The following is a 23,049-nucleotide window of genomic DNA, read 5'->3' as shown; positions in this document are numbered from 1 at the left end:
TCAGCATCTAGTTGAGAAGTATATAAGGTCCCAGTTAAACTTGTGAGGCGGGTATTCTCCTGCCCCCTTCTGATGTCTATGTCAGAAGCTTTTTCTGTCACTTTCACTTTAAATAAAATCTACACAAAGCTCCAAGTGACTGAGACTATCTTGTTCCAGAGTTAAATCTTCTCCTCCAGAGACCACGAATATGGCAGCACTGTTCACCATAAGCTATCAAAACTAAACAACACTGATGAAAGAAAACAAAGATGGCACAAACAAATGGAGAGATATACCATGTTCTTGGATTGGAAGAATCAATATTGTGAAAAAGACTATACTACCCAAAGAAATATACAGATTTAATGCAATCTTTATCAAATTACCAAAGGCATTTTTCACAGAATTAGAACTAAACATTTTACAATTTGTATGGAAACACAAAAGACCCTGAATAGACAAAGCAATCTTGAGAAAGAAAAATGGAGCAGGAGGAATCAGGCTCCCCAACTTCAGACTATATTACAAAGCTATAGTAATCAAGATAATATAGTACTGGCACAAAAAAAAACCAGAAATATAGATCAATGGAACAGGATAAAAAGCCCAGAGATAAACCCACACACTTATGGTCACCTAATCTATGACAAACGAGGGAAGAATATACAATGAGAATAAGACAGTTTCTTCAATAAATGATGTTAATAAAACTGTGTAGCTAGGTATAAAAGAATGAAATTAGAACACTCCCCAACATCATACACAAAAGTAAACTCAAAATGGATTAAAGACTAAATGTAAGACCAGAAAATATAAAACTCTTACAGGAAAACATAGGCAGAACGCTCTTTGACATAAATCACAGCAAGCTCTTTTCTGACCCATCTCCTAGAGTAATGAAAATCAAAACAAAAATAAGCACATGGGACCTAATTAAACTTAAAAGCTTTTGAACAGCAAAGGAAGCCATAAACAAAACAAAAAGATAGCCCACAGAATGGCAGAAAGCATTTCCAACTGAAGCATCTTACAAGGGATTAATCTCCAAAATTTGCAAATAACTCACAAATCTCAATGTCAAAAAAAAAAAAGAAAGAAAGAAACCTAATCATAAAATGGGCAGAAGATCTAATAGATATTTCTCCAAAGAAGACATTCCAATGGCCAAGAGGCACATGAAAATATGCTCAACATCGCTAATTATTAGATTATTATTATTATCAAAACTATAATGAGGTATCATCTTATACTGGTCAGAATGGCTATCATCAAAAAATTTACAAAGAATAAATGCTGGAGAGAGTGTGGAGAAAAGGGAACACTCTTGCACTGTTGGTGGGAATGTAAATTGATCCAGCCACTATGGAGAATGGTATGGAGATTCCTTATTAAACTAAAAATAGGACTACCATATGACCCAGCAATCCCACTACTGGGAATATATCCTGAGAGAACCATAATTCAAGACACATGCACCTTAATGTTCATTGTAGCACAATTTACAGTAGCCAGGACATGGAAGCAACCTAAATGTCCATCAACAGATGAATGGATAAGGAAGATGTGTTCCATATATACAATGGCATATTACCTGGCCATAGAAAGGAATGCTATTGTGTCATTTGTAGAGACAGGGATTGACCTATAGTCTGTCATACAGAGTGAAATAAGTCAGAAAAAGAAAAATAAATATCATATGTCAACACATATATGTGGAATCAAAAGTATGGTACAGATGAACCTATTTGCAGGACAGGAATAGAGACAAAAGCATATAGAATGGATAAGTGAACATGGAATGGGGAATGAGAATGAACTTGGAGATTGGGATTGACATATGTGTTACTGACATTTGTAAAACAGATAGCAAGAGGGAACCTGCTGTATAGCCCAGGGAGCTCAACTCGGGGCTCTGTGGTGACCTAGATGGATGGGAGAGGGGGAGTGAAGTCCAAAAGTGAGGGTATATATGTATACATATAGCTGATTCACTTTGTTGTATAGCAGAAGCTAACACAACATTGTTCATTACAGCATCTGACTTTGTTTTCACCACTAGACACATCCACAACTGGGTGTCATTTCCGTTTTGGCTCAGCCTCTTTATTCCTTCTGGAGCTATTTCTCCACTCTTCCCTAGTAACACATTGGACACCTACCAACCTGGGGGGCGGGGGTGTGGGTTTACCGTTCAGTGTCACATCTTGTTACCTTTTTATACTCTTCATGGGATTCTCAAGGCAAGAATGCTGAAGTGGTTTGCCATTCCCTTCTCTAATAGACCATGTTTTGTCAGAACTCTCCACTATGACCAATCTGTCTTGGGTGGCCCTATAAGGCATTGCTCATAGTTGCACTGAGCTCCCATATCACTGCTGACAGTAACTACATCCATGAAATTAAAAGACACTTGCTCCTTGGAAGGAAACCTATGATCAAACTAGACAGCATATTAAAAAGCACATACATCACTTTGCTGACAAAGGTCCATAGAGTCAAAGCTATGGCTTTTCCAGTAGTCATGTCAGATGTGAGAGTTGGACCATAAAGAAGGCTGAGTGCCAAAAACCTGATGTTTTGGAACTGTGGTATTAGAGAAGACTCTTGAGTGTCCCTTGGATAGCAAAGAGATGAAAACAGTCAATCCTAAAGGAATTAATCCTGGAATATTCATTGCAAGGACTAATGCTGAAGTTGAAGCTCCCATACTTTGGCCACTTGATGTGAAGAATCAACTCATTGGGAAAGACCCTAATGCTGGGAAAGATTGACGGTAGGAGGAGAAGAGGGTGACAAAGGGTGAGATGTTTGGAGGCAATCATCAACTCAAAGGACATGAGTTTGAACAAACTCCAGGACATAGTGAAGGACAGGGAAGACTGGCATGCTGCAGTCCATAGGGTCACAAAGAGTCACACTACTGAGTGACCAAACAACAACATCAACACACCACTGTAAAGCAATTATACTCCAGTTTAAATATATGTGTATTTTGTAATATATATATTAGAAAATTACAAAAGTACCACCGGGATATTGGGAATCTCTTAAAAATTTAGCAGTATATAAATAAAAGATTAATTTCTATCCTCCTCCTTATAGGAGGAACCACTAAAAAGACATGCTTAACTACTTGGCATTTTATATATAAGACTCTTAGGCAAATGATCTTCCTTAGTATACAAGTTTCAGCAAATACCCAGGGAGTGTCAAGTTAGAACTTTCTTTTCATGTTAAAAAAAAATGTATCTTTATTCTAACTCTTCAAATATCTTAAGGAGAACCAGAGGAAATTGATGAAAAAAACTTTCCTTAAAAGGGATTTTTTTATACCATTAGTAGCAATTCACTTCACTTCAGTTCAGTTCAGTTCAGTTCAGGCACTCAGTCGTGTCCCACTCTTTGCAACCCCATGAACCGCAGCATGCCAGGCCTCCCTGTGCATCACCAACTCCCTGAGTCCACCCAAACCCATGTCCATTAAGTTGGTGATGCCATCCAACCATCTCATCCTCTGTCGCCCCCTTATCCTCCTGCCCTCAATCTTTCCCAGCATCAGGGTCTTTTCAAATGAGTCAGCTCTTACATCAGGTGGCCAAAGTATTGGAGTTTCAGCTTCAACATCACTCCTTCCAATGAACACCCAGGACTGATCTCCTTTAGGATGGACTGGTTGGATCTCTTTGCAGTCCAAGGGACTCTCAAGAGTCTTCTCCAACACCACAGTTCAAAAGCATCAATTCTGCTGCACTCACCTTTCTTTATAATCCAACACTAACATCCATACATGACAACTGGAAAAACCATAGCCTTGACTAGACGGACCTTTACTGGCAAAGTAATGTCTCTGCTTTTTAATATGTTGTCTAGGTTGGTCATAACTTTCCTTCAAAGGAGTAAGTGTCTTTTAATTTCATGGCTGCAACCACCATCTGCAGTGATTTTGGAGCCCTGAAATATGAAGTCAGCCACTGTTTCCATTGTTTCCCCATCTATTTGCCATGATGTGATGGGACCAGATGCCATGATCTTAGTTTTCTGAATGTTGAGCTTTATGCCAACTTTTCCACTCTCCTCTTTCACTTTCATCAAGAGCCTCTTTAGTTCTTCTTCACTTTCTGCCATAAGGATGGTGTCATCTGCCTATCTGAGGTTATTGATGTTTCTCGCAGCAATCTTGATTCCAGCTTATGCTTTGTCCAGCCCAGCATTTCTCATGATGTACTCTGCATATAAGTTAAATAAGCAGGGTGACAATATACAGCCTTGACGTACCCCTTTTCCTATTTGGAACCAGGCTGTTGGTCCATGCCTAGTTCTAACTGTTGCTTCCTGACCTGCATACAGGTTTCTCAAGAGGCAGGTCAGGTGGTCTGGAATTCCTATCTCTTTCAGAACTTTCCAAAGTTTATTGTGATCCACACAGTCAAAGGCTTTGGCATAGTCAATAAAGCAGAAATAGATGTTTTTCTGGAACTCTCTTGCTTTTTCAATGATCCGGCAGATGTTGGAAATTTGATCTCTGGTTCTTCTGCCTTTTCTAAAATCAGCTTAAACATCGGGAAGTTCATGGTTCACGTATTGCTGAAGCCTGGCTTGGAGAATTTTGAGCATTACTTTAGTAGCGTATGAGATGAGTGCAATTGTGCGGTAGTTTGAGCATTCTTGGACATTGCCTTTCTTAGTGATTGGAATGAAAACTGACCTTTTCCAGTCCTGTGGCCACTGCTGAGTTTTCCAAATTTGCTGGCATATTGAGTAGAGCACTTTCACATCATCATCTTTCAGGATTTGAAATAGCTCAACTGGAATTCCATCACTTCCACTAGCTTTGGTCATAGTGATGCTTCTTAAGGCCCACTTAACTTCACATTCCAGGTTGTCTGGCTCTAGGTGAGTGATCACACCATTGTGATTATCTGGGTCATGAAGATCTTTTTTGTACAGTTCTTCTGTGTATTCTTGCCACCTCTTCTTAATATTTTCTGCGTCTATTAGGCCCCTAGAATTTCTGTCCTTTATTGAGCCCATCTTTGCATGAAATATTCCCTTGGTATCTAATTTTCTTGAAGAGATCTCTAGTTTTTCCCATTCTATTGTTTTCTTCTATTTCTTTGCATTGATCACTGGGGAAGGCTGTCTTATCTCTCCTTGCTATTCTTTGGAAATCTGCATCCAAATGGGAATATCTTTCCTTTTCTCCTTTGATTTTGCTTCCTTTCTTTTCACAGCTATTTGTAAGGCCTCCTCAGACAGCCATTTTTTTTTTTTTTTTTGCATTTCTTTTTCTTGGGGATGATCTTGATTCCTGTCTTCTACACAATGTCATGAACCTCCGTGCATAGTTCATCAGGCACTCTGTCTATCAGATCTAGTCCCTTAAATCTATTTCTCACTTCCACTGTATAGTCATAAGGGATTTGATTTAAGCCATACCTGAAAGGTCTAGTGGTTTTCTTCACTTTCTTTAATTTCACTCTGAATTTGGCAATAATAAGTTCATGATCTGAGCCACGGTCAGCTCCCAGTCTTGTTTTTGCTGACTGTTTAGAGCTTCTCCACCTTTGGTTGCAAAGAATATAATCAATCTGATTTTGGTGTTGACCATCTGGTAATGTCCATGTGTAGAGTCTTCTCTTGTGTTGTTGGAAGAGGGTGTTTGCTATGACCAGTGAGTTGTCTTGGCAGAACTCTATTAGCCTTTGCCCTGCTTCATTCTGTACTCCAAGGCCAAATTTGCCTGTTACTCCAGGTGTTTTTTGACTTCCTACGTTTGCATTCCAGTCCCCTATAATGAAAAGGACATCTTTTTGGGGTGTTAGTTCTAGAAGGTCTTGTAGGTCTTCATAGAACTGTTCAACTTCAGCTTCTTCAGCATTACTAGTCAGGGCATAGACTTGGATTACCATGATATTGAATGGTTTGCCTTGGAAACGAACAGAGTTCATTCTGTTGTTTTTGAGATTGCATCCAAGTACTGCATTTCAGACTCTTTTGTTGACTATGATGGCTCCTCCATTTCTTCAAAGGGATTCCTGCCCATAGTAGTAGATATAATGGTCATCTCAGTTAAATTCACCCATTCCAGTCCATCTTAGCTCACTGATTCCTAGAATGTCAATGTTCACTCTTGCTATGTCCTGTTTGACCACTTCCAATTTGTCTGGATTCACGGACCTAACATTCCAGGTTCCTATGCAATATTGCTCTTTACAGCATCGGACCTTGCTTCTATCACCAGTCCCACCTACAATTGGGTGTTGTTTTTGCTTTGGCTGCATCCTTTCATTCTTTCTGGAGTTATTTCTCCACTGATCACCAGTAGCACATTGGGCATCTACCGACCTGGGGAGTTCATCTTTCAGTGTCCTATCTTCTTACCTTTTCATACTGTTCATGAGGTTCTCAAGGCATGATATTTAAATTTTACAGTTTTTTTTTCCATTTTATTTTAATATCAAAGAGTAAAATTAGGATAAATGTATTTTTAAATTAAGTGAAAAAAATTGAAAAGATCTTGTAATAACTTATAATGGAATATAACCCGCAAAAGCTTTTATCACTATGCTGTACATTTGAATCTAACACAATATTTTAAATCAACTATACCTGATTTTTAAAAAATACTAAAGGGAAAAATCCAAGTAAACTGATAGTATGGAATTTATTTTAATAATTAAAAATATAGCTACCATGCATGCATGCTGCAGGCTAAGTTACTGCAGACATGTTTGACTCTTTCTGACCCTATGGGCTGTAGTCTGCCAGGGTTTGCTGTCCATGGGATTCTCCAGGCAAGAATACTAGAGTATTCCCTCTTCCAGGGGATCTTCCCAACACAGGGACTGAACCTGTGGTTCTTACATCTCCTGAATTGGAAAGTGAGCTCTTTACAACCAGCAACACCTGGGAAGCCCATAGCTACCATATGATCCAGCAATCTTACCCTTGGCGTATATCATGAAAAGACAAAAACTCTTATTCAAGAAGGTACATGTATCATAATGTTCATAGCAGCATTATTAATAATTGCCAAGACATGGAAGTAACCTAAGTGTCTATCAACAGATAAGTAATAAAGAATGCATAGCACATATATACAATGGAATTCTACTATGCAATAAAGTGGAATGAAATAATGCCACTTGCAGCAACATGGATGGATGGACCTAAGATGATCCTACTAGGTGAAGTAAGTCATACAGAGAATGAAAAGTATCATTTGATATCACTTACATGTGGAATCTTTGAAAACAATACAAATTAACTTATTTTTAAAACAGAAAGAGACAGACAGAAAACAAACTCCTGGTTACCAAAGGGGAAATCAGAGGAGGAATATATTAGGAACTTGGGGTTAACATAGATACACTACTGCATATAAAATAAACAAAAAGGCCATACTGTATATTGCAGGGAACTATATTCAATATCTTATAATAACCTACAATGGAAAAGAATCTGAATATATATATATATATATACACACACACACATATATATATGAAACAGAATTACTTTGTTGTATACAGGAAACAACTGTTCTTCAATTTAAAAAAAGACTAAAAGGGAAAAATCCAAGTATTGAATACAATGATTCAGGAAATATTTAAGAAATAACTTATCCCCGCTTTATTTATTTATTTATTTATTTTGGTAGGCAGTGATTTTCATTTTTATTTATTTTTTCTTTTCTTTCCTTTACTATTTTTTTAATTTATATATTTTAATTGGAGGCTAATTATTTAAAAATATTGTAGTGGCTTTTGCCATACATTGACATGAATAAGCCATGGGTTTATATATGTGTCCCATCCTGAACCCCCCTCCCACCTCCCTCCTTATCCTATCTTTCAGGGTCATCCCAGTGCACCAACCCTGAGCACCCTGTCTCACATATGATACTATATGATACTATACATGTTTCAATGCTATCCTCTCAGATCATCCCACCCTCGCCTTCTCACAGAGTCCAAAAGACTGTTCTATACATCTGTGTCTCTTTTTTTGCCTGACATATAGGGTCATCATTACCAACTTTCTAAATTCCATATATATGTGTTACTATACTGCATTGGTGTTTTCCTTTCTGACTAAATTCACTCTGTATAATAGGCTCCAGTTTCATCCACCTCATAAGAACTGATTCAAATGTATTCTTTTTAATGGCTGAGTAATATTCCATTGTGTATATGTACCACAGCTTTCTTATCCATTCATCAATTGATGGACATCTAGGTTGCTTCTATGTCCAGGCTATTATATATAGTGCTGTGATGAACATTGGGGTACGTGCATCTCTTTCAATTCTGGTTTCCTCAGTGTGTATGCCCAGCACTGAGATTACTGGGTCATATGGCAGTTCTATTTCCAGTTTTTTAAGGAATCTCCACCCTGTTCCCCATAGTGACTGTACTAGTTTGCATTCCCACCAACAGTGTAAGAGGGTTCCCTTTTCTCTGCACCCACTCCAGCATTTATTGTTTGTAGACTTTTTGATAGCAGCCTTTATGACCAACGTGAGATGGTACCTCATGTGGTTTTGATTTGGATTTCTCTGATAATGAGTGATGTTGAGCGTCTTTTCATTGTTTGTTAGCCATCTGTAAGTCTTCTTTGGAGAAATGTCTGTTTAGTTCTTTGGCCCATTTTTTGATTGGGTCGCTTATTTTTCTGGAATTGAGCTACAGGTGCTGCTTGTATATTTTTGAGATTCTTTGTCAGTTGCTTCATTTGCTATTATTTTCTCCCATTCTGAAGGCAATATTTTCACTTTGCTTATAGTTTCCTTTGTTGTGCAAAAGCTTTTAAGTTTAATTAGGTCCCATTTGTTTATTTTTGCTATTATTTCCATTGCTTTTGGAGGTGGGTCATAGAGGATCCTGCAGTGATTTATGTCAGAGAGTGTTTTGCCTATGTTTTCCTCTAAGAATTTTATACTTCATGGTCTTATGTTTAGATCTTTAATCCATTTTGAGTTTATTATTGTCTGTGGTGTTAGAAAGTGTTCTAGTTTCATTCTTTTACAAGTGGCTGACCAGTTTTCCCAGCACCATTTGTTAAAGAGATTGTTTTTTCTCCATTGTATATTCTTGCAAACTTTGTTAAAGATAAGGTGTCCATCAGTGCCTGGATTTATTTCTGGATTTTCTAGTTTGTTCCATTGATCTATGTTTCTGTCTTTGTGCCAGTACCATACTGTCTTGATGACAGTTGCTATGTAGTATAGCCTGAAGTCAGGCAGGTTGATCCTCCCGTTCCATTCTTCTTTCTCAAGATTGCTTTGGCCATTCGTTTGGGTTTTTTTTTTCCCCATATAAATTGTGAAATCATGTGTTCTAGTTCTGTGAAAAATACCGTTGACAGCCTGATAGGGATTCCATTGAATCTATAGATTGCTTTGGGTAGTATACTCATTTTCACTATATTGATTCTTTGAATCCATGAACACAGTATATTTCTCCATCTCTTTGTGTCATCTTTGATTTCTTTCATCAGTGTTTTGTAGTTTCCTATATATAGGTCTTTTGTTTCTTTAGGTAGATTTATTCCTATTATTTTATTCATTTCTTTGTCATGGTGACTGAAATGTTTCCTTAATTTCTCTTCCTGTTTTCTTATTGCTAGTGTATATGAATGCAAGGGATTTCTCTGTTGGTTTTATATCCTGCAACTTTACTATATTCATTGATTAGCTCTAGTAGTTTTCTGGTGGAGTCTTTAGGGTTTTTTATGTAGAGGACCATGTCATCTGCAAACGGTGAGAGGTTTATGTCTTCTTTTCTTATCTGGATTCCTTTTATTTCTTTTTCTTCTCTGCTGTGGCTAAAACTTCCAAAACTATGTTGAATCATACTGGTGAGAGTGGGCACCCTTGTGTTCCTGAGTTTAGGGGAAGTGCTTTCAATTTTTCACCATTGAGAATAATGTTTGCTATGGGTTTGTCATAAATAGCTTTTATTATGTTGAGGTATGTTCCTTCTATGCCTGCTTTCTGGAGGGTTTTTATCATAAATGCATGTTGAATTTTGTCAAAGGCTTTCTCTGCATCTATTGAGATAATCATATGGTTTTTATCTTTCAATTTGTTAATGTGGTGTATTATATTGATTGATTTACAGATATTAAAGAATCCTTGCATTCCTGGGATAAAGCCCACTTGGTCATCATGTATGAACTTCTTAACATGTTGGATTCTGTTTGCTAGAATTTTGTTAAGGATTTTTGCATCTATGTTCAGCAGTGATATTGGCCTGCAGTTTTCTTTTTTTGTTGTTGCATCTTTGTCTGGTTTCGGTATTAGGGTGATGGTGGCCTCATAGAACGAGTTTGGCAGTTTACCTTCATCTGCAATTTTCTGGAAGAGTTTGAGTAAGATAGGTGTTAGCTCTTCTCTAAATTTTTGGTAGAATTCAGGTATGAAGCTGTCTGGTCCTGGGAGTTTGTTTGGTGGAAGATTTTTGATTACAGTTTTGATTTCCATGCTTGTGATGGGTCCGTCAAGATTTTCTATTTCTTCCTGGTTCAGTTTTGGAAAGTTATACTTTTCTAAGAATTTGTCCATTTCTTCCAAGTTGTCCATTTTATTGGCATATAGTTGCTGATAGTAGTCTCTTATGATCCTTTGTATTTCTGTTTTGTCTGTTGTGATTTCTCCATTTTCATTTCTAATTTGGTTGATTTGATTTTTCTCCCTTTGTTTCTTGATGAGTCTGGCTGATGCTTTGTCTATTTTATTTATCTTCACAAAGAAGCAGCTTTTGGCTTTGTTGATTTTTGCTATGGTCTCTTTTCTTTCTTTTGCATTTATTTCTGCCCTAATTTTTATGATTTCTTTCCTTCTACTAACCCTGGGGTTCTTCATGTCTTCCTTTTCTAGTTGCTTTAGGTGTAGAGTTAGGTTATTTATTTGACTTTTTTGTTTGTTTGTTTCTTGAGGTAAGCTTGTATCGCTATGAACCTTCTCCTTAACACTGCTTTTACTGAGTCCCATAGATTTTGGATTGTTTTGTTATCATTTTCATTCATTTCTGTGCATATTTTTATTTCTTTTTTGATTTCTTCTGTGATTTGTTGGTTATTCAGAAGCGTGTCATTTAGCCTCCATATGTTGGAATTTTTAATACTTTTTTCCCCTGTAGTTGACATCTAATCTTACTGCATTGTAATCAGAAAAGATACTTGGAATGATTTTAATTTTTTTGACGTTACCAAGCCTAGATTTATGACCCAGGATGTGATCTATCCTGGAGAATGTTCCGTGTACACTTGAGAAAAAGGTAAAATTTCTTGTTTTGAAGTGAAATGTCCTATAGATGTCAATTAGGTTTAGCTGTTCCATTGTATCATTTAAAGTTTGTGTTTCCTTTGAATTTTCTGTTTAGTTGATCTATCCATAGGTGTGAGTGGGGTATTAAAATCTCCCACTCTAATTGTATTACTGTTAATTTCACCTTACATACTTGTTAACATTTGCCTTACATTTTGCGGTGCTCCTATGTTGGGTGCATATATATTTATAATTGTTATATCTTCTTCTTGGATTGATCCTTTGATCATTATGTGGTGTCTTTCTTTGTCTCTTTTCATGGCCTTTATTTCAAAGTCTATTTTATCTGATATGAGTATTGCTACTCCTGCTTTATTTTGGTCTCCATTTGTGTGAAATATATTTTTCCAGCCCTTCACTTTCAGTCTGTATGTGTCCCTAGGTTTCAGGTGGGTCTTTTGTAGACAGCTTGTATAGGGGTCTTGCTTTTGTATCCATTTAGCCAGTCTTTGTCTTTTGGTTGCATCATTCGACCTATTTACATTTAAGGTAATTATTGATGAGCATCGTCCCATTGCCATTTACTTTGTTGTTTTGGGTTCGAGTTTATAAACCTTTTCTGTGTTTCCTGTCTGGTGGAGATCCTTTAGCGTTTGTTGAAGAGCTGGTTTGGTGGTGCTGAATTCTCTCAACTTTTGCTTGTCTGTAAAGATTTTGATTTCTCCTTCATATTTGAATGAGATCCTTGCTGGGTACAGTAATCTGGGCTGTATGTTTTTCTCTTTCATCCCTTTAAGTATGTCCTGCCATTCCTTTCTTGCCCAAAGAGTTTCTATTGAAAGATCAGCTGTTATCCTTATGGGAATTCCCTTGTGTGTTAATTGTTGTCTTTCCCTTGCTGCTTTTAATATTTGCTCTTTGTATTTGATCCTTGTAAATTTAATTAATATCTGTCTTGGGGTGTTTTGCCTTGGGTTTATCCTGTTTGGGACTCTCTGGGTTTCTTGGACTTGGGTGGCTATTTCCTTCCCCATTTTATGGAAGTTTTAAACTATTATCTCAAGTATTTTCTCATGGCCTTCCTGTTTGTCTTCTTCTTCTGGGACTCCTATGATTGAAATGTTGGGGCATTTGACATTGTCCCAGAGGTCTCTGAGGTTGTCCTCATTACTTTTAATTTTTTTTCTCTCTCTCTCCTTCATTTATTTCCACCATTCTATCTTCCATCTCACTTATCCTATCTTCTGCCTCAATTATTCTACTATTGGTTCCCTCCAGAGTGTTTTTTATCTCATTTATTGCATTATTCATTATTGATTGATTCTTTTATATTTCTTCTAGGTCTTGTTAAACATTTCTTGCATCTTCTCAATCCTTGTCTCCAGGCTATTTATCTGTTACTCCATTTTGTTTTCAAGATTTTGGATCATTTTTACTATCGTTATTCTGAGTTCTTTTTCAGGTAAACTCCTTATCTCCTCCTCTTGTTTGGTTTGGTGGGCATTTATCCTGTTCCTTTACCTGCTGAGTATTTCTTTGCCTTTTCACCTTGTTTAGATTGCTGTGTTTGGGGTGGCCTTTTTGTATTCTGGCAGTTTGTGGTTCCTCTTTATTGTGAAGGTTCCTCCCTGTGGGTGGGGTTGAACGAGTGGCTTGTCAAGGTTTCCTGGTTTGGGAAGCTTGTGTCGTGTTCTCGTGGGTGGAGCTGTATTTCTTCTCTCTGGAGTGCAATGAAGTGTTCAGTAGTGAGTTTTGATATGTCTATGTGTTTGGTGTGACTTTGGGTAGCCTGTATATTAAAGCTCAGGGCTATGTTCCTGTGTTGCTGGAGAATTTGCATGGTATGTCTTCCTCTGGAACTTGTTGGCTCTTGGGTGATCTTGGTTTCAGTGTAGGTATGGAGTCTTTTGGATGAGCTCTTATCAATTAATGTTCCCTGGAGTCAGGAGTTATCTGGTGTTCTCAGGTTTTGAATTTAAGCCTCCTGCCTCTAGTTTTCAGTCTTATTCTTACAGTAGACTCAAGACTTCTCCATCCATACAGCACCAATGATAAAACATCTAGGTTAATAGAGAAAAGATTCTCCACCCAGAAAGGTTCGCTGAGTTACATGGAGAAGAGAAGAGGGACAAGGGAGACAGAGATTACCAGGTGGAGAAGAGGGGGAGTCAAAAGGGGAGAGAGCAATCTAGCCAGTAATCAAATCCCTATGTTCTCTCCACACTGGAACACCCAGAGAGTTTCACAGAGTTACATAGAGAAGAGAAGAGGGAGGAAAGAGACAGAGGTGACCAGGAGGAGAAGAGGAGTCAAAAGGAGAGAGACAGATCTAGCCAGTAATCGGTTCCCTAAGTGTTCTCCAGAGCCTGGAATACACAAAGAGATTCACAGAGTTGGGTAGAGATGAGAAGGGGGAGGGAGGAGGTAGAGGTGACCTAGGGGATAAAAAGGAGAGTCAAAAGGGTGAGAGGGCAATCAAGCCAGTAATCTCGCTCCCAAGTAAAAATGGGTACTGAAGATTGGGTTTTTAAAGGTAAAAAATTGATAACAAATACCAAAAAGCAAAGATTAAAAATCTAGAGGTTAGACTCAAAAAAAAAAAAAAAATTAAAAAAACAAAACAAAATCACAAAAATTATAAAAAATATTCATGAAATTTTCTTTAAAAATAGGGCCTTTTTTTGCAAGGTATTTGTAGGTTATAAAAATGAAAATTAAAGAAGTAATAAAGGACTAATTTTTTTTTTAATTTTAAAAATTAAAAAAAATTATAATAGTAAAAATATATCTAGGAATTTCTCTGGAGCTCTTGTGGGCAGTGTGGGGTCAGTTCAGTTTCAGATAGTTCCTTGTTCCAGCTTATACTTCTCAAAGTCTATAGGCCCCTTCCAATGTAGTTGGTGCTAACTACAGGGTTTTAATCTGTTACACCTGTCACTTCCAAAGCAGTTCTCTCTGTTTATTTTGGCTTCTTCTGTTTGCTGGTCTCTTCAGTGTCTTATTGCTGCCCTGACACAAAGGGGCAAAGGTTGTCACTTTTTTAGCCTCACTTGTTCAGTTGTGCTGTGGGGAGGGAAGAACACTGCAAACCAATATCACTGGCATGTGTGGGGAGTGCTCACAGTGTCTAGGCCACACCGGGTTTGCCCCTGCTCATGGCGTGTGTGCTTTCCCAGTCTACACTGCTGAGGCTCCAGGTTGCTCTGCAAGGGAACTGTCTAAAGCACACCCTGGGTTGCATACACTTCCCAGGTCTAAGCTGCTCAGGTTCAGGTTCTCGGGTACTCCATGAAGGTGCACACTTGGTTGGGCCTGCATTTTGTGCCCTTCCCAGGTCTGAGCTGCTCAGGCGACCAGGTGTTTGGCAAGCACACTCTCCTCAGGTGGGGTGGTGCATCTTATCACCTCCCCGGTCCTAGCCGCTTGGTTTCCTAGGTGAGCATTGGGAGCGCCATCTCAGGTGTCCAGTGTGTCTCCTCTGGGGAGTTGATCTCTGGCTGTGACCCTCCCGGCGCATGTCAACCGTCCAGGACAGAAAGAGTTGGTTAGAAAAGGAGAGCCTGCTTGCAGTTTAGTAGATGATGTCTTTTTCCAGCTCTGGCTGTCACCTGCCTGCCTCCCTGCCTCCGGCGGGGGATGGGCCAGTCCTCAGCTGGCTAGCTCTCCTCTGGTATTTGCTCACTCCTTTGTTCTGTGAACGGGCCCAGCAGTGCCTTAGGTTACAGCTTTTCATGGGAAAGTTTTCTCTCTCTCTCTCTCTCTCTCTCTCTCTCTCTCTCTCTCTCTCTTTTTTCCCTCTCTCTCTGGCTATCCCACAGTTTGGGTTGCTATCTCACGTTAATTCCCTCAGATTGTCCTCAGGGTATTCAGGCCCAGTCCCTACCCTAAGCAATGCAGCCCGTGCCTCTATGTTCGGCCCCCACTTGCTTGTGGTGGATGCAAGAGTCTGGGTTACTTCCCCGCTGGGAGTTGCCATTAGGCACGTAATCTGTGGGTTTTATTTATTTATTTATTTATTTTTCCTCCCAGTTATGTTGCTCTCTGAGATTCCAAAACTCCCCACAGACCTGCCAGTGCCAGGGTTTCCTGGTGTTTGGAAACTTCCGTTCTTTTATGACTCCCTCCCTGGGACAGGTCTCCATCCCTAACTCTTTTGTCTCTCTTTTTATCTTTTATATTTTGTCCTACCTCCTTTCGAAGACAATGAGCTGCCTTTCTGGGTGCCTGGTGTCCTCTGCCAGTGTTCAGAAGTTGTTTTGTGGAATTTACTCAGTGTTCAAATGATCTTTCACTGAATTTGTGGGAGAGAAAATGGTCTCTCCATCCTATTCCTCTGCCATCTTAGGACCGCCCCCCCATCCCCACATTAATTTAATGTAATTTAAATCTTGCTTTTTCCCCTTCAAAGAGTCCTCATTTTAAACTACCTAATAACCCAACTAAATATTATTATAATTTTACTTTTCTAGTCTTTTCAATTTTCCCTATTCCTGCACTAGCTCTCTGGGAAAGTTTCTCCCTCCAGAGTACGGGAGAGGCAAGGAACTAATATTACAGCTGTGGCCCCAGAGAAATTTTAAATTCTTTCCCCATTAATTATAGGGAACACTAATCTTATTAACCTTTAACCACTTAGTTATTGTCTTCCTGAAATGTCCCCAGTTTAAAAGGAATCCCAACTCCAAAAGAGAAATAACAACAATCTTTCTCCAGCTCTAATGAAGAAGTAGTATTCTTGGAGAAAGTGAAAAGTAAAGTTAGAAGCTCTTAAGAACATAACTCTGAAATGAAAGCAGACCAAAGAAAATAACAAAATTGATGAACCTGAGAATTCAGTTCTCTTTGGAGTTAGTAAGAAATATGCAAATAGAAGGAAGCAAAGTTAAAGGACTTCCTTGGTGGTTCAAGTGGTAAAGAATCCACCTGCAATACGGGAGACCTGGGTTCAATCCCTGGGTGAGGAAGATCCCCTGGAGAAGGAAATGGCAACCTGCTCCAGTATTCTTGCCTGGAGAATTCCATGGACAGAGGAGGCTACAGTCCATGGGATTGCAAAGAGTCGGACATGACTGAGTGACTAACAGTTTGAAAGTTAAAGGAAGCACATTTCCAGAAACTGAGTTTATGTCAATGATGTTTTATGAAAGCATTCTGCTTCATTTGAACTTTGAAAATCATAGCAATAAATTATCTTTTATAGTATCTTGGGCTGTTATAGAAAAGGCTATTACTATGAATATTGTACTTAGTTAATAAGTACTCACAAGGTGCTGCGGATTTTGCAACATGTACTATAATGTCAACACATTCCTTTTCTTCTACAAGCTTGTTAAAAAAAAAAAAGAAAGAAAGAAACACTTTAAAGTTATCCATCATAGAGAGGGGTGAAAAAAAGTAGGTCTTACTTAAGTTGCTGTGCCCTGTGCCATCATCACTACATTGGTGATGATATTTTCAACAGTGTAATGGCTTTCATTTGGCTGGAACGTATAGAATTTTGGAGGATAAAGTCAGAATTTAAAAAACCCTCAAATAGGGGAATAGGGAGTATAAGAACATTGAACAACATACCCCAAAACAAATCATAACAAACATAAAAAAATCTAAGTCAAGGATCAATTTTATGCTTCTTAGTAACTTTGAGGCTTTAAGAAATTTAACTTCTATGAGCCATAATTTTCTCATGAGGAAAATGGAAATAATAATATCTGCCCAACGTATCTCATAGATTTGTTGTGATAGTCCATTTGAAAGAAAAAAAAATGTATGAGAGTAAAAATGTAAGGGGTTATTTTTATGTTTAGAGAAAAAAATGATATATGTATAAGTGGGAAAAACTATATGACAAGGACATGACAGAAAATTGTTGAATGGCCCTTGTTAGTCTTCTTGACCTCCTCCTCAATTCCCCTAAATGTTAACAATTCCTGTGGTACTAGCCTTGGTTGTCACCTCAAACTACTCTTTCCAAAGGGGTTCTTATTCACCTGCCATTTACTTACCCACCTCAAACTGTACTCTTTAGCCATATTGAACTTCTTTCATTTCCTGAGTATAGGCCCTCTCCCTCTCAGATTCAGGCAAGTCTCTCTTCTTTTGCACTTACCCACCTCCCCACCCCAAAATTCCAATTGCCTAGTTAGTCCTGACTCATTATTCAGGTCTCAATTTAGACATACTGTTTGCAGAAGTCTTCCTTGACTCCCTTTAAACAAACTTACTCCCACATACATACTCCCTATTGTTCTCCTCTGCCTCTATATGTCACCAAAATAAAATACTCCCATTGGAGCCACCTGGGAGCTTATTAAAATCCAAATTCCTAGCATCCACTCTTCAGATTTAGTGGGTCTGGTGTAGGACCAGACTGCAATTTGGCCAGAATCACAACACTTAATTTTAAGAGGCACATTCTGTCATACTACTCATCACCTTGAGTTAAAACTGTGTATTTGTCTCTTCCCTTTGGGGTTCTTACCTTTAACCTGTAAGGAGATCAGGGACTGTGTCTGTCTTGTTCATGATTATATTTCTAGTGCCAGACATATTGTAGGCACTCAATACATATTGGAACAAATAAATGTGAGTGACTATATGAAAGGAAGAAAAAGGAAAAGAAAAGGCTTCCTTAAGTAGGAAGAACCATATGAAATCTGTATGGCCCTTTGAACTCTGAATGTAAATTATTACAAAGACATGCTCTGAGAAAAAACACACTAAATGCAAAACATTTACCAACACCTGGATTCACTGTCATAATAACTGCCAATTGTGAGTTTCATAACAGTCTTTTAATGGATATTGTAGATAATTTTTCAGAAACCAAAAGGCATGTTCACAACACATCAAATTATTAAATCTGGTTACTGCCTGAGAGTGGGATTGGGAGGGAGGTTAAGGTGATTTGGGGCTTTACTTTATATACTTCTGTATTGTTTTGTTTTTTTAATTAGGAGTATACATTACCTTTTCACTGATGGCTCAGTGGTAAAGAATCTGCCTGCAATGCAGGAGACACAGGAGACATTGGTTCGATCCCTGGACCAGGAAGATCCCATGGAGGAGGAAATAACAACCTACTCCAGTATTCTTTCCTGAAAAATCCTATGGATAGAGGAGCCTGGTGGGCTACAGTCCAAAAGGTCACAAAGAGTCAGACACGACTGAGTGATCTGAGCACAGCACATTGTTGACTTACAATATTGTGTTAGTTTCAGGTATACAGCAAAGTGATTCAGTTGTAAATATATATACATATTCTTTCTCATATTCTTTTCCATTATAGGTTATTACAATATACTGAATAGAGTTCCCTGTACTATGCAGTAAATCCTTGTTTTTACCTGGTTTATATATAGTAGCACATATCTGTTAATCCCTATGCCTAATTCATCTCTCCTCCCCTTTGGTAACCATAAGTTTGTTTCTATGTCTATGTGAGTCTGTTTCTGTTTTTTAAATAAGTTCATTTGTATTTTATAGATTCCACACATTTAGTGATATCATATACTTGTATTTCTTTGTCTGGTATACTTCACTTAGTATGACAATCCCTAGGCCCATCCATGATGCTGCAAATGGAATTATTTCATTCTTTTTATGGCTAAGTAATATTCCATTGTATATATGTACCACATCTTCTTTACCCATTCATCTGTTGATGGAAACTTAAGTTGCTTCCATGTCTTGGCTATTATAAATAGCACTGCTATGAACATTGGGGTGCATGTATCTTTTTGAATTATGGTTTTCTCTGAATATAAGCCCAGGAGTGGGATTGCTGGGTCATATGGTAGCTCTTTTTTCCTCACTTTTTTAAGGAACCTCCATACTGTTCTCCATAGTGGCTGCAACAGTTTGCATTCCCACCAATGTTGTAGGAGGGTTTCATTTTTCCTATACCATCTTCAGCATTTATTATTTTTATATATATATTACCTATTAAATTTTAAAATACCCAAAATAAAATGTTTTAAAAATTCTGGGGGTGTGCTATTGACACCCCAATTTATCAATATGTTACTTTACAAAAATGCATTTGTATAGTTGTTTGTAATCCAACTTTCTCTGTTATATTTAGATATTTGGAATTGAAGTGAAAGTATTTAGCTTCAAATATTTGTCTTATTCCTTCCTTCTGTTTCTTTTAAATATGGCTCTCTGGTACATCCTTTACATCACTGAGTCAATAGAGAAGTCACAGTGAACAGATATTGAAGTAATGTAGTAAAGGGTTGGGGTCTGGAGGACCTGGGGAGATGTTGTTTAAGGGTAAAAATTTGCAACTAGTAAGTAAATAAATTCTGGAAATCTAAGGCAGAACATAGTGATTATAGACAACAAAACTGTGTTATATGATTTAAAGTTGCTAAGAGACTAGATCTTAACTGTTCTCAATACAAAGAGGAAATAATTATGTGACATGAGAGAGATGTTAGCTAATGCTCCCGTAGTGATCATATTGTTTTATGTATATATATATATATATATATATATATATACATAAAACAATATATATATATATATTACACAATGTTGTTTATCAATTATATCTCAATTTACAATAAAAGAAGAAGCAATGTGGTACAGTGAGAGCACTAGCTTTGAATTCAGAGGATCCTCAGTTTGAATCCTGGCACTGCTAGCTGATAATGCTGTGATGTTAGGAGAGTTATATAGTCTTTCCAACTTTCATCCTCTTAAAAATGTGCTAATAATTCCTGCCTCTCAAAACTGTTATAAAGTATAAATGTGAATTTGTGTGAATGTGTCTAGCATGAGGCTAAGTGTTAAATAGATGCCAGATTTCTTCTCCACTTTGTTCATTAAACAAATAGGTACTGAGCACCTGTCTGCCAGACATCACTTTGTGTACTAGGAATACACTGGTGCACAAAGACAACATGGTCACTGGGGGAGACAAACATTAAATTATATCTATCTGTCTAGAGGAAAAGGTGTGATACATGCTGTGAAGAAGAAGCAAAGGTTACTATGAGAGAGTAGCACAGGGTAACCAAATAATTTGTTGGGTTTTCTTTTAATGTGGAAAAGTAGGTGTCTTCCTTGGAAAGAAACTGAGTGAGTGTTGTCCAGGCAAAAAAGTAAAGGCAAAGACAAAAGAACCCTGCATTGTTTTAATCTGAAGTATGAGTTTCCCTCCTTCCATTTGAAGGTAGAAAAACAGAAAAGTTTGTGTGTGTGCATGTAGAGCAGAGAAAAAAAAAAAAAAAGAATGGAGAAGTGCTCAATGATTTATATAAATGGTAGATAAACACTTCTGAAATCTGCACACTTGAAATCTGCACACTTGAGAACTTATGTCAAAGTCAATCTGTAATGAGCCAGAGGAATTTGCTTAACCAAACATTTATAGTAATGTAACATTCAATGTACAGATTTCAGATGAAAAACCGTAAGTGTGTGTATATATCTCATAGGGAAAAAAAAAAACCCAAAACCTCGTTTGAATGTTCAAATACTTTTAAAATCTTTTTAGTGGCCAACTGTGAGTTTTCTTTACAATGTATCCATCCATGTCATGAAACTTGCAATAATAAAACTGTCCTTCCACAGTCCAGTCAATTCATTCTTGAATCATTTCATTGAAGACCTCACCATTGCTAAGCAATGCCTTAAATCTAAATGTGTGATTTTTTTCAAAAATTGTGAACTGCCTATTCAAGGTTCTTAGTGAACTCTGAAGGGAAAGAATTGCTTGACCCAGGATGTAGTTCAGGAGATATAAGTATGCTTCACTCATTGTAATCCCATGTTGCTCCTGGTCTAAGAAATCTCTTCAGGGCATATATATATATGGCTTCTCAGGTGGCGCTAGTGGTAAAGAACCCACCTGCCAATGCAGGAGACATAAGAGACCTAGGTTCGATCCCTAGGATGGGATGATTCCCTGGAGGAGGGCAGGACAATCCACTCCAATATTCTTGCCTGGAGAATGCCACGGACAGAGGAGCCTGGTGGGTCCTTGGGTTTGCAAAGACATGACTGAAATGACTTAGCATGCACACACACACACACACACACACACACACACACACACACACACACACACACACACACAGATCGAGGAAGCTATAAATGATTTCAAAGGTCCCAGTATTAACCTGGCTTCCCAAGTGTTAACCTAAGGGTCAATTCATGACCATTATATATTTCAGGCTCTCCTTCCCCTTCATTATCTCCAATCCATCACCAAAGATGCCCATTATCCCTCTGAATTTTCTGTCACATCCTTCCCATCCTGCATCATTTCAGACTGGATTAATGAAGGAGCTTCTCATCTGGTCTACTTAGCTTCAAGCTTTACCCTCTAGTCTACCCTACCATGTATCCAGGTTACTCATTATTTTATGTCTTATTCACATATATTTGGTATCTGGAATTGTTCTGAACATTATAAAAAATAAGTCATTTGATATTCCCAATAATCCTATGATATAGGTAATATCATTATCCCTGTTTTACAAGTGAAGACTCTGAGGCACCAGAGAGGTTAAGTAACTTGTCCAAGGCCTCCCAGTTAGTAATGGTAAAACCAGGATTTAAATTTAGGCAACTTATTCCCAAAATGTATGCTTATAACCTCTATTCAATACTACTACTCTCAGCATAATGAGACATCTTTCTGCTACTCTGGCCTTACTGACCTTTTCTGTGAATTCCTTTAGCACTTATAAACTGCACCACCTTTGTACTTGCTTTTCATATAATTGTCTTATACTTACTGATTTGGACAGCTCAATCAGGGTGTTGAATTCTCAAGGAGCAGCAACCATGTCTTATTTGAGTTCTGTAGGCCTTAGAACGCCTAGTACAGGGCTAGGTACCTCATAAGTTGCCCAAGACTTGAGCAAATCTCCAGAAGTTGAAATATCTAATGATGTATAAATATCCAGTGAGCCTTTATCCAGCTTATTACAGATTTCACTCTGCTGTTTTTGTTAAGCTGATATATACCATTATAGGAAACTTATTCATTGCAGTTAAAGTTCAAAATTACTTTGAAACATTGGAAAACTGACTCTGAGAGTATTTTATCAACTGAACTACATCGGAGTATTTTATCAACTGAACTTCCTCAAAGTCTACCATTTATAATTCTTTAGACATTTGAGAGGATAAAAATAAATCTAAAAGTGAGTGAATTTTTGTTATTAACTTGCTGATTCAGATTCCTATACATTTTATTGTGATTTATTGTGTGATTTAGAGCCAAAAGACTGGTCCCAGTTCCACATCTTTACCAATTATGTAAATTTAGAGGTTATATAATCTCTTTGAGCCCTCCCTCCACCACCACCTGCTTTTTCATCTGTAAACTGAAGATAATATTTGCCTTACCTTAAAGATGGTTTTGAGGATCAAAGAGGATAATGCATCTGAAAGTACTTTTTAAACTTTACAGCACTATGCAAATGTAGGTTTTATTATTATTATTATTATTCATACTATCAGGTATGAAAACAAAGTAATATTATTTCACATTAATCCCAGTCTACACTTGATCTTAGCCAAAAGGCCAAGAAGCAATAACCCCAAACTAAACTATGTGATTTGAGTGAAGGCATTAACTTATCTGAAAACTCATTTTCACCATTTGTAAACAAAGCATCTTATAGTTTTAACATTGTGTGATCTAATGATCTTAATTTCCTCCATATCCTGTTGGCAAATATCAGAAAAACTGATAGTTAAAAAAAAAAGAACTGAATTGTCACTGAATTTTTTCAGCCCATGCCATGATGCAAGTTACCTTATATCATTGCTTTGTATTGCCA

At 37.7% G+C, this 23,049-nt stretch overlaps 1 pseudogene; it reads right to left on the bottom strand.

The window, feature by feature from the left end:
* Window positions 1-22,721: 22,721 nt before the first annotated feature.
* Window positions 22,722-22,802, bottom strand: LOC133053373 (U2 spliceosomal RNA; annotated as a pseudogene).
* Between the last annotated feature and the right edge of the window lie 247 nt (window positions 22,803-23,049).

The sequence above is a fragment of the Dama dama genome, chromosome X (genome assembly GCF_033118175.1).
Source record: "Dama dama isolate Ldn47 chromosome X, ASM3311817v1, whole genome shotgun sequence".
Classification (NCBI taxonomy): Eukaryota; Metazoa; Chordata; class Mammalia; order Artiodactyla; family Cervidae; genus Dama; species Dama dama.
The sequence above is the reverse complement of the archived record's forward strand: the minus strand, read 5'-3'. Positions and strand labels throughout refer to the sequence as shown.